The sequence below is a fragment of the Hyla sarda genome, chromosome 1 (genome assembly GCF_029499605.1).
Source record: "Hyla sarda isolate aHylSar1 chromosome 1, aHylSar1.hap1, whole genome shotgun sequence".
Lineage (NCBI taxonomy): Eukaryota > Metazoa > Chordata > Amphibia > Anura > Hylidae > Hyla > Hyla sarda.
Window position 1 is genome coordinate 330,270,139 of NC_079189.1, and position 12,523 is coordinate 330,282,661.

The 12,523-nt window shown below is 46.9% G+C and overlaps 1 long non-coding RNA gene across 1 annotated transcript; it reads right to left on the reverse strand.

The window, feature by feature from the left end:
- Positions 1-8,686: 8,686 nt before the first annotated feature.
- On the reverse strand, positions 8,687-11,890 carry LOC130273211 (uncharacterized). Its single transcript, XR_008843915.1, has 3 exons — positions 11,706-11,890; positions 8,867-8,935; positions 8,687-8,782 (listed from the first exon to the last, which is right to left on the reverse strand). It is a non-coding gene; the product is annotated as an uncharacterized LOC130273211 (long non-coding RNA).
- Positions 11,891-12,523: the final 633 nt, after the last annotated feature.

The following is a 12,523-nucleotide window of genomic DNA, read 5'->3' on the forward strand; positions in this document are numbered from 1 at the left end:
GCAAATGGGGTGAAGACTTGAGGAAGTGCTTGACAACCAGATTTAACATGTGTGCCATGCAGGGCGCATGTTTCACACTTCCTTGTCGCAGAGCGGACACGATTTTCTTCCCGTTGTCTGTCACCATGGTTCCCATTTCCAGATTTCGTGGAGTAAGCCATACTCGGATTTCTTTACGAATGAACTTTAGCAGTTCCTCCCCTTTGTGACTCCGTTCGTCAAGGCAAACCATGTGAAGAAAAGCTTGACACCGCCGTGCCCTACACACATGGTACGATGAATGGCCACCGAGATTTGGACGTGCAGTGGAGGCCAAGGAAACGGTGGAGCATGAGGAGGCGGCATCGCACACTGTAACAGGACCAACTGCTTGGGAGCGAGAGTGTGGAGGAGGAAGAGGTGTGACCTGTCCAAGTTGCTGTTGTGGCTGTGCAGGAACCACATTTACCCAGTGAGCCGTAAAAGACAAGTATTGTCCCTGCCCGTAGTTACAGCTCCACACGTCGGCGCTGCCGTGCACTTTTGAACACACCGCCGACAGGCTCAAGGATTGGTCAAGCTTCTCTTGTACAAACTTATTCAGGGCTGGTACTGCCTTCTTCGCAAAGAAATGACGGCTTGGGACTCTCCCCCTCGGCTCGGCACAAGCCATCAATTCTCTGAAAGGTGCAGAGTCCACCACTTGAAAAGGGAGGGACTGCAACACCAGCAACTTGGACAGGAGCACATTCAACTTCTGCGACGTTGGATGAGTGGGCGCATACTGTTGTCTCTTGGACATGGCTTCGCCGATGGATTGTTGGCGGAATGGCTGACTAAAAGAGGGAGAAGCAGGAGAGACAGAAGGAGGGTTTGACACACAGCTTCATTCGGCTGAGGTGGTGGAGCCTTGGCTGGATGAAGGAGGGAGCGGATGGCCACTGGGTGATGCAGCAGGCTGGACCACTACATCGGAGCCACGGTTCTCCCAGGCCGCTTTATCGTGGCGAAGCATGTGTTGACGCAGGGCCGTGGTGCCGACATTGGGACCCTGGCCACGCTTCACCTTCTGCCGACAGATCTTGCATGTGGCTACGTGAACCTCCTCCGGATGCCTAATGAAAAACTTCCACACCACCGAGTAGCTGATTTTCCCACCAGCAGTCCGCACTAATTGACTGCTACTGGCGCCGTCTCCAGGAACCCCTGTTCCACTACCTCCCGGAAAGGAAGGCTGCCGTGAAGCAGGTGTCTCCCCCGGGCACGTTTGGCTTCTGAATTTCCACTACTGCCACCACGCTGACTGCCAAACGTGCTACCGCCTTGCTGCCTCAAGGGCAACCTGCAACTCTCTTCTCCTGATGATGATGAAGCCCCTTCTACACACGGCTCCCAATTGCGATCGGCTTCATCATCATCAACAGTTGTGTGCATGTCACTGATGTCCTCCTCAGATTCCCCAACAGTGTCTGCTTCAGGACCCTGAACACTTGCAACACCGCCTCCCACGTCACTCTCCGCATAACTACTTGGCCACCTAGCGGAGCAAGCGGCTCATGTTTCCTCCCCTTCTTGGCTGTCCAGTAGCTGCTGACTGTCCTCTATTGGATCGTCCTCAGTAAATAGTGGAGCTGAACCCACAGCATAATATACTTATTTAGGAGAGGGAACAGCATAGGACAAAGGCAATGGGAGAACACGGACTGCTCCCGGGCCATGCCAACTGAGGGTTGTGTCTGAGGAACCCACCGACTGTTGACTGGGGGTGTTAGATGTCACTTGTGATGATGTGGATGAGCGTGTTAACCAATCGACGACAGCAGATGGGTTGCTGGTGGAGACACGACGGCTGGCTGATAACGGGAGCTCAGGCCTCTCGCTGTGACTCCTGCTGCCACTCGCCCCAAGTCTGCTGCCAACTCTGCCTGAAGTATTTAGGCCTCTGCCACTCCTCTGTGCACGTCCTGGCACTTCTCTGCCTGACATACTTGCGTTTATGAGGGTATTACAGTACGCTACACTACTCATTAAACAGTATTTGCCTAGAACAGCAGCAGGTGATTACTTACGGCTGTCCTTGAACAGTATGTAGGCCCTTGACAGATTAACAGGTACTAGATGGTACAATACTTGGATTTACCTATGCGGTATGCACTGATGAGGGCAGTAATATGCCTAACTATTAGCAGAAAAAACTCGGTATTTTTGTAAAACACCAACCGGTGGATACTATTTTTTGGACTTTGACGGTATGGAGCACCTTGACAGATTAACAGGTACTAAATGGTTCAATTCTTGGATGTACCTATGCGGTATGTACTGATGAGGGCAGTAATATGCCTAACTATTAGCAGAAAAAACTCTGTATTTTTGTAATACACCAGCCGGTGGATACTATTGTTTGGACTTTGATGGTATGGAGCACCTTGACAGCTTAACAGGTACTAAATGGTACAATACTTGGATGTAAGTATGCGGTATGCACTGATGAGGGCAGTTATATATGCGTAACTATACGCAGAAAAAACTGTTTAAAAAAAAAAAAGCCGGTGAATAGTATTTTTTGGACTTGCACAGTATGTAGCCAGCCCCTTGACAGATTAACAGGTACAAAATGGTGCAAATGCACTACAGTCCACTGAACAATCACGTATTTCTGAATAGCAGCAGGACCCAACAGTGCAGCACCACCAAAAAAAAAAAATCCAGGGATTAAACCCTAAATTGCACTCTGTATGAGGCAGCTGACAGCTATCTGCCCCTCTCTGCTGTAATGCTCAATAACGTGAATAGAAGGTTTAGCAATCAATGATCCTTCTCAGTGTAACAGCACAGCACTCTGCACTCCTGCCTTTCCCTAATGCTGATGGAACTAGCAGTTGCAGTGTAACGCTGTGGTATGAGCTATTCACACACACACGCAGTCCCGTCCTCTCTATCTGATTGCATAGATGAAATGAAGAGAGGCAAGATGGCCGCCGATTATATAGGGGCTGTGACATCCCGGTGGTCAAGGAACACTGATAGGCTGCATCTCACATGTGATTCAGGGTCAGTCTGCCTACCTTCATTCCCGCCGCTGTTTCCCGCCCTCCCATAATCCCCTGCCCCATGTAATCACACGTGGATCCGCCATCTTAGGTCCCCAATAGCCTGGAACGCTGTAAAATGGAGTTTAATGAAGCGATTCGTGCGATAGAATCGCAGCGATATTCGTATTTGTTGTGAATCCAATTTTTCATGAAATTCATAACGAATTTGGGTTCGTCAACTTCGATTTGCTCATCTCTACTGTTCACCTTCTAATAGCCATAACGCTTTCAATTTTCTACCTACAGACCCATATGAGGGCTTGATTTTTTGCACGACTAATTTTACTTTGTAATGACATCACTCCTTTTACCAAAAAATCTATGGTGAAACAAAAAAAAATATTTGGGTGGGCAAAATTAAAAAAACAAAAAAACATTTTGCAACTTTTGGTGTCTTCCGTTTCTACACAGTGCACTTTTCGGTAAAAATAACAATTATCAAAATTTTATAGGTCCATGCAATTAAAATAATACCCAATTTGTATAGGTTTTGTTTCAAGGGGTTATCCACCATAAGGTGATTTTAGTAAGTACCTGCCAGGCAGTAATGGACATGCTAAGGAAGGATCTATGCTTGTCTTGGGGCTAAATGGCTATGTCTTGAGATCACCATAACACCGTGGCTAGCTTTTTTGTGAACTGGTATTTCCTGTTTGACTTTTCTTTTTTTTTTTTTTTTACTGCAAATCCCACTATTCCATTTTCCTCCCTTCCACACATCAGCCACCCCACCCATTGAAACATAAATGAGCTGCATCCATTCAAAAGACCTGTGGTTTTCAATCAGGGTGCCTACAGCTGTTGCATTAGTTACAGATTGATCCCTCTCCCACCAAGCGATCCCTCCACCCACTGAAGCAGACAGGCTCCCTGTCATCAGCTGACTAGTGAGCCAGGTCTCGGCCGCATTGCAAGCTGGGAAAAATGTGAGACAACAGTAATTTTGTATGCTGATAAAAATAAATAATGGAGTGAAAATCACTGAAGAATTGGCAGAAAACCATCACACACAGGTACAGACACTATATTGTGAACTACATGAACTACCCGTTTCATTTTACTACTTTTAAAAAATTCTGACCCTTATAACTTTTATTTTGTTATTTTAAAGTCCCCATATGGACTACAGTGTTCAATGTTATGCCATTGAACAGCACAGATTAGTATTTTCAGCGCTCCATTGCTCCAGCCTGCCATGGCTTCCTGGAGCATTGGAGCACAGTACTAGGGATATGTGGTACTGTGACCCATATGCCATCATGACACTAAATCTGAGGTATCCAACATAAATCCATTACAACCTGTAAAGGGAAACTTGTTATAAACCATTGTACACCAAAGAACATCAAGTTCAATAATTCGTTAAAAATAAATGGGGCTCAAGGGTCAAAGATATCTGGTCTAAAATACCGTATTTATCAGGGTATACCACACACCGGCCTATAACACGCACCCTCATTTTACCAAGGATATTTGGGTAAAAAAAGTTTTTTACCCAAATATCCATGGTAAAATGAGGGTGCGTGTGTGCGCGTGTATACCCCGATATACCCCCAGGAAAGGCAGGGGGAGAGAGGCCGTCGCTGCCCGCTTCTCTCCCCCTGCCTTTCCTGGGGTCTAGAGCGCTGCTGCCGGCCCTTCTCTCCCCCTGGCTATCGGCGCCGCTGCCCGTTCTGTCCCCCTGACTTTCGGTGCCGGCGCCCCATTGCCGGCGCCGATAGCCAGGGGGAGAGAAGGGGCAGCGGCACCGATTGCCGGCGCCGCTGCCCCGTTGCCTCCCCCCATCCCCGGTGGCATAATTACCTGGTTTGGGTCCGCGCTGCTGCAGGCCTTCGGCGTGCGTCCCCGGCGTCGTTGCTATGCGCTGCACGGCACGGCGCATGACGTCAGTGCGCCGCGCCGTGCATAGCAACGACGCAGGGGACGCACGCCGGAGGCCTGCAGCAGCGCGGACCCGAACCAGGTAATTATGCCACCGGGGATGGGGGGAGGCAACGGGGCAGCGGCGCCGGCAATGGGTGCCGCTGCCCCTTCTCTCCCCCTGGCTGTCGGCGCCGCTTCTCTCCCCCTGGCTATCAGTGCCGGCAATGGGGCGCCGGCCCCCATAGTCAGGGGGACAGAACGGGCAGCGGCGCCGATAGCCAGGGGGTGAGAAGGGCCGGCAGCAGCGCTCTAGACCCCAGGGAAGGCAGGGGGAGAGAAGCGGGCAGCGACGGCCTCTCTCCCCCTGCCTTTCCTGGGGGTGTATTGGCGTATAACACGCACATAGACTTTAGGCTAAAAATTTTAGCCTAAAAAGTGCGTGTTATACGCCGATAAATACGGTAATTGGTATTTATTAATATAGAATGAAAATGGATTAAATAGGGAATGTACAGGGCCCTTGTACTCCCCTAATTAATTTAATACACAATAATAAAATAAAATATAATAATCCTAATATAAAAATAACTAAAAATAACAACTATAAAATTAATATGCGATTTGAGCCTGGGATATCAATATGGCGATCTACTAATCCTGTGGAACAACACAGTGCAAATGTTCATTCAATTGTTCTTGTTCCCAGAGATCTTCAATCTACAACAGATACAATGTAGCAGCTACAGATAACAGTTAGTCAATTGGTGCAGTAGTACTGTATCTGTCCAGACAGTGGCAACTCAATTCCACCGATACAGTAATAGAATGTAGCGCTTTGTGAACAATGAACAGTCACTTAAAATCAATCTTTAAGCATCTCTGAGTATACCGCACATCAAAGTATCAAATCAGCCAGTTTGCAATAAGCTCCATACAATGCTCACCACTCCCGGGATACCACGGATCTCCCTTCAGTGTAGTCCTGTGGGCCGGCTGTATAGCGTCTTTCGCCCGGTGACTTGCCTCAGTTAGGGATCGTGCTGCTGGAGTCTCAGCCAACTCCTAAGAGCGCAGCACTTGGTGGTGGGCACCGTTTTGGGGGGACTGCAGCGCTGTCAAGCGGAGTCCCTTGGTCGGACCAGCTGGGAATGATGGTGGTCCGCAAGCATCAAGTCCTTATTGTGGATGGCCTGATTGGCTTTTCACTAGTATTTAATATAACAGCTGTGTGCGGTAAGCAGAGTGAATAACCCGGCGGCGTTCCTCGTGCACAGGTCGCGCGCTCGGGAGATGCGCACTGTAATAAATGCCTTGGATCTGTCGGATGATCGCTAGTATTGGCAGAAAGATATTCTATATTGTCAGGCTCAATATAGCATATTTAAAATCGCTGGACGCGTTTCAAAACCATCCTCGGTTTTTTTCTTCAGCAGCTGAAGAAAAAACCGAGGATGGTTTTGAAACGCATTTTTCATTTTCACGGACCACTGTTCCAAAAATCTGCCAGACACCTGTGGGGCATAAATGCTCACTGCACCCCTTATTACATTATGTGAGGGGTGTAGTTTCCAAAATGGGGTCACATATCGGTATTTATTTTTTTGCGTTTATGTCAGAACCGCTGTAAAATCGGCCACCACTGTGCAAATCACTAATTTAGGCCTCAAATGTACATGGTGCGCTCTCACTCCTGAGCCTTGTTGTGCGCCCGCAGAGCATTTTATGCCTACATCTGGGGTATTTCCGTACTTAGGAGAAAATGCGTTACAAATTTTGGGGGTCTTTTTTCCTTTTAACGCTTGTGAAAATAAAAAGTATGGGGCCACACCAGCATGTTAGTGTAAAATTTTTTATTTTTTTACACTAACAAGCTGGTGTAGCCCCCAACTTTTCCTTTTCATAAGGGGTAAAAGGAGAAAAGCCCCCCAAAATTTGTAGTGCAATTTCTCCTGAGTACATAGATGCCCCATATGTGGCCCTAAACTGTTTCCTTGAAATACGACAGGGCCCTGAAGTGAGAGAGCTCCATGCGCATTTGAGGACTAAATTAAGAATCGCATAGGGGTGGACATAGGGGTATTCTATGCCAGTGATTCTCGAATAGGGTGCCTCCAGCTGTTGATAAATTCCCAGCATGCCTGGACAGTCAGTGGCTGTCCTGAAATGCTGGGAGTTGTTGTTTTGCAACAGCTGGAGGCTCTGTTTTGGAAACACGGCCGTACAATACGTTTTTCATTTTTATTGGGGGGGACAGTGTAAGGGGGTGTATGTGTAGTGTTTTACTCTTTATTATGTGTTAGCGTAGTGTAGTGTTTTTAGGGTACATTCGCACTTGCGTGTTACGGTGAGTTTCCTGCTAGGAGTTTGCGCTGCGGCGAAAAATTTGCCGCAGCCCAAACTTGAAGCAGGAAACTTACTGTAAACCTGCCCGTGTGAATGTACCCTGTACGTTCACATGGGGGGGCAAACCTCCAGCTGTTTCAAAACTACAACTCTCAGCATGTACTGACAGACCATGCATGCTGGGAGTTGTAGTTTTGCAACAGCTGGAGACACACTGGTTGGAAAATCTTCAGTTAGGTTCTGTTACCTAACTCAGTATTTTCTAATCAGTCTGCCTCCAGCTGTTGCAAAACTACAACTCCCAGCATGCACTGATCGCCAAAGGGCATGCTGGGAGATGTAGCTATGCAACAGCTGGAGGTATGCAACTACAACTCCCAGCATGCCGAGACAGCTGTTTACTGTCTGTGCATGCTGGGATTTGCAGTTTTGCAACATCTGGAGGGCTTCAGTTTTAGAGAACACTGCAAAGTGATCTCCAAACTGTGGTCCTCCAGCTGTTGCAAAACTACAAATTCCAGCATGCCCAGACAGCAAACTGTTGTTTGGGCATGCTAGGAGTTGTAGTTTTGCCAGATCTGGAGGGATACAGTTTATGGACCACTATATAGTGGTCTCAAACTGTAGCCCTACAGCTAATGCAAAACTACAACTCCCAGCATGCCCAGACAGCTGTCTGGGCATGCTGGGAGTTGTAGTTTTGCAACATCTGGAGTATAATGGTCTCAAACTGTACCCTCCAGATGTTGCTAGGCAACTCACCGGCTTCCGTCGGATCCAGCCGCACGTCATAGCTGACCGCCGATCTCCGTCGCCCGCAGCCTCCGTTGCCCGCCCGGATCGGTAAGTGGATCTTCGGCGCCGGTCTCCTTTCCTTCCCCGTTCTGCCCCGCCTATTGTGGGTGGGCAGGACAGGGAAAATTAAAGTTAACCCCCCCCCCCGCCCCCGATCTGCTATTGGTGGTCGCGTCTAGACCACCAATAGCAGGGATAGGAGGGGTGGCACCCCTGCCATCTCACTCCTATGCCTTCAGGGGGATCATGGGTGTCTTAGACCACCGCGATCCCCCTTATATTCCGGGTCACTATAGACCCGTAATGACACGGAATCGCGCAAATCGCAAGTGTGAATTCACTTGCGATTTGCCGCGATCATCCCGGTCCGATCCCTGCCCGGCACGCGGCAGGGGCCGGCATTCTCCATGACGTACGCGTACGTCATGTGTCCTTAAGTACCAGGGTGTCATAACATACACGTACGACAAGGGTCCTTAAGGGGTTAATATACATTGAAATAACATATTACGCATAATGAAGTAGATAATGACAAATGCAACGCAGAGGATGAACAGTATCTAATACAATGTTCTATATATTGTGGTAAATACTGGCACAGAAAAAAATAGGACTTACTGTTTTAAGAGATGTTTATTGCAGTCAAGAGGGAATTTAACAGAATGCTTTTGCACAGTCCGTTGCAAATACTTGTGATTGCTCTGTGTTCGCTAGAAGTAAAAATAATGATGAGGATTAATATGTGAATATTTAATGCTAATGACGCTCCTAATTTAGAGAAGCAGGATACTTACCTATTCAGTAACCATATGATGTATGTTAGAGGTAAATTATAGTAGAATGCCATACATTGTCACTGGAATCTAAAGGTAAAAGGTAGATAAATGCAGTGGTAAGAAAGGGTAATAATATAGTTACAGTATGGGCATGTAGCTCAATATGGGTTGGTTCTCACCCTGTACTGTGTGTGACCAATGGAAATGCATAGTCTGATGTTCAAAATGAATGGTTGTTCTTGCAAGGGGTTTCTGTTTCTGTATAGATAAACTATTTGCATTCGAGCAGTTAATTCCGATAATCTCTGCCTATTGACCTACATGTAAAAGCGGTACCTTTAGTTGTAACTGTCGTCTATCCCCGACGAAGGAGACTGGATAGTCTTTGAAAGCGTTGGAGGTCTTTTGTACATTCTGCCACTCCGTAGTGATGTCACTAGCGGCAAACAGCTGACCACCTTGCTTTCCAGTGGGACCACGGTACGGTAAAGACGCCACTGGCCGGGGTAGTCTCCCGTCCGCTCCCATCAGCAGCACCCTGGATCTACCTACATCACCTGCATGCAGCGGACCTCCGGACCACAAGATGAAAACGGACAGTTACAACTAAAAATACTACTTGTACATGTAGGTCAATCGGCAGGGATTATCGGAATCAATTGCTCGAATTCAAACAGGTTATCTATATAGAAACAGAAACCCCTTGAACATCAGACTCTACATATAGAACCCTTTATTTTATATGAGCATCAGGGACTCATAGCATATCAGGCAGCAGGATAGGGACACTCCAGGGAGCGCTAGTGACATACTCTTTTTTCCTTTACAGTCTCTAATACAAATTATTGATGGGGCTCTGTATATGCAATACACTGCTCAAAAATAAAGGGAACACTAAGATAACACATCCTAGATCTGAATGAATTAACTAATCGTATGAAATACTTTCATCTTTACATAGTTGAATGTGCTGACAACAAAATCACACAAAAATTATCGATGGAAATCTAATTTATCAACCCATGGGGGTCTGGATATGGAGTCACACTCAAAATCAAAGTGGAAAACCACACTACAGGCTGATCCAATATTGATGTAAAGTCAAAATGAAGCTCAGTAGTGTGTGTGGTCTCCACATGCCCGTATGACCTCCCTACAACACCTGTGCATGTTCCTGATGAGGTGGCGGATGGTCTCCTGAGGCATGTCCTCCCAGACCTGGACTAAAGCATCCAACTCCTGGACAGTCTGTAGTGCAACGTGGCGTTGGTGGATGGAGCGAGACATGATGTCCCAGATGTGCTCAATCGGATTCAGGACTGGGGAACGGGTGGGCTAGTCCATAGCATCAATGCCTTCCTCTTGCAGGAACTGCTGACACACTCCAGCCACATGAGGTCTAGCATTGTCTTGCATTAGGAAGAACCCGGGCCAACCGCACCAGCATATGGTCTAACAAGGGGTCTGAGGATCTCATCTCGGTAGCTAATGGCAGTAAGGCTACCTCTGGCAAGCACATGGAGGGCTGTGCGGCCCCCCAAAGAAATGCCACCCCACACTATTACTGACCCACGGCCAAACCGGTAATGCTGGAGGATGTTGCAGGCAGCAGAACGTTCTCCACGGTGTCTCCAGACTCTGTCATGTCTGTCACTTGTGCACAGTGTGAACCTGCTTTCATCTGTGAAGAGCACCATGCGCCAGTGGCGAATTTGCCAATCTTGGTGTTCTCTGGCAAATGCCAAACGTCCTGCACGGTGTTGGGCTGCAAGCACAACCCCCACCTGTGGACATCAGGCCCTCATACCACCCTCATAGAGTCTGCTTCTGACCCTTTTAGTGGATACATGCGCATTTGTGGCCAAATGGAGGTTATTTTGTAGGGCTCTGGCAGTGCTCCTCCTGCTCCTCCTTGCACAAAGGCGATGGTAGCAGTCCTGCTGCTTTGTTGTTGCCCTCCTACGGCCTCCTCCACATCTCCTGATGTACTGGTCTGTCTCATGGTAGCGCCTCCATGCTCTGGACACTACGCTGACAGACACAGCAAACCTTCTAGCAACAGCTCGCATAGATGTGCCATCCTGGATGAGCTGCACTACTTGAGCCACTTGTGTGGCTTTGTAGACTCCGTCTCATGCTACCCTTAGAGTGAAAGCACCGCCAGCATTCAAAAGTGACCAAACCATCAGCCAGGAAGCATAGGAACTGAGAAGTGGTCTGTGGTCACCACCTGCAGAACCACTCCTTTTTTGGGGGTGTCTTGCTAATTGCCTATAATTTCCACCTGTTGTCTGTTCCATTTGCACAACAGCATGTGAAATTGATTGTCAATCACTGTTGCTTCCTGAGTGGACAGTTTGATTTCACAGAAGTGGGATTGACTTGGAGTTACATTGTGTTGTTTAAGTGTTCCCTTTATTTTTTGAGCGGTGTATATATGTCATGAGACAATTCCCTACAACATAACCTGTACTCTATTCCAAATCAATGTACAAAAAGATTATCAAGTCTGTATGCCCATGCATGTCTCTCGTGACTGCTCTTAAAAAAGTGACTATGTGCGTACTTTTATTTTTCAGTATGACCCTTATTGCACAAGCCCTTAGCAAGCCTAAAAGACAACCAGCTCTGACATTCTAGACAAACTGCAACCGGAGCACTGACTAGAGATAACCAGTATATACTGGCCCATATCCATATACCATCAAATCTTACCCATGTTGGAATAGAAGACTGTCGCCCGACCCCACGATAGTTTCGGAACCCTCTTTCAAGAGGTATTAGTTTAGAACTGAAGTGGGATGCCATTTATTGCTTCCCCTTGATGGCTAAATTGTATACAGCGGAACTTAAGTACCTCAGTGCCTGCGCGATGTCCCTCCTGATGTATCTCGTGCCCCACTTCTGGCGTCATGGTCGGAGTGTGCAGACTCGTAGATGATAGTTCCGAGCATGCGCACCCGGCTGTTAATCGCCTTGGTGGACACAATACTTGGCTGGGTACATTGTGCAGGCGCACCATGCAGACCGCTGTCAGGATTAGGAATTGCATATGGAAATAAACAATGGAAACCAGTGCAGAGAAAAAGCTGACCAGTTGCCCATAGCAACCAATCACATTTCTTCTTTCATTTTTGAAAAGGCCTCTGCAAAATGAAAGAAGCGATCTGATTGGTTGCTATGGACAACTCAGCAACTTTTCCTCTGCACAGGTTTTGATAAATCTCCCCCAATGTGCCTATCTCTGCTCTCCCACACATGTTTAGATTGTCATGCTGGCAAAACTGGAGGGAATCCTAACATGGGATATAGGAAAACATCATCAGACATATATAAGTATATAAAGTGCTAGTGCATTGTAAAGAAATATCATAAATACATTACAGTGTAAAATAAAATTACATTAATAGTATACAGAGACGTGACCGCAAAGAAATACCATACCACAGCAAAACAACAAATTTATGTGAATAAAATCTTGCAAAATGTGTATATATCAAGTAAGAAAAATATATATATATATATCGCTCCAATAAATATAAGTAAATAAAACTTTTTTAATGAAAAATACAGAGTGGAAAGAATATATTTTGATTCACTCCAAGAAATGCGTCAAATCTATATTATTAAAGTGTCTATGGGCATAAGTCTCCTTGTTTCTCAAAAGGAGAATCA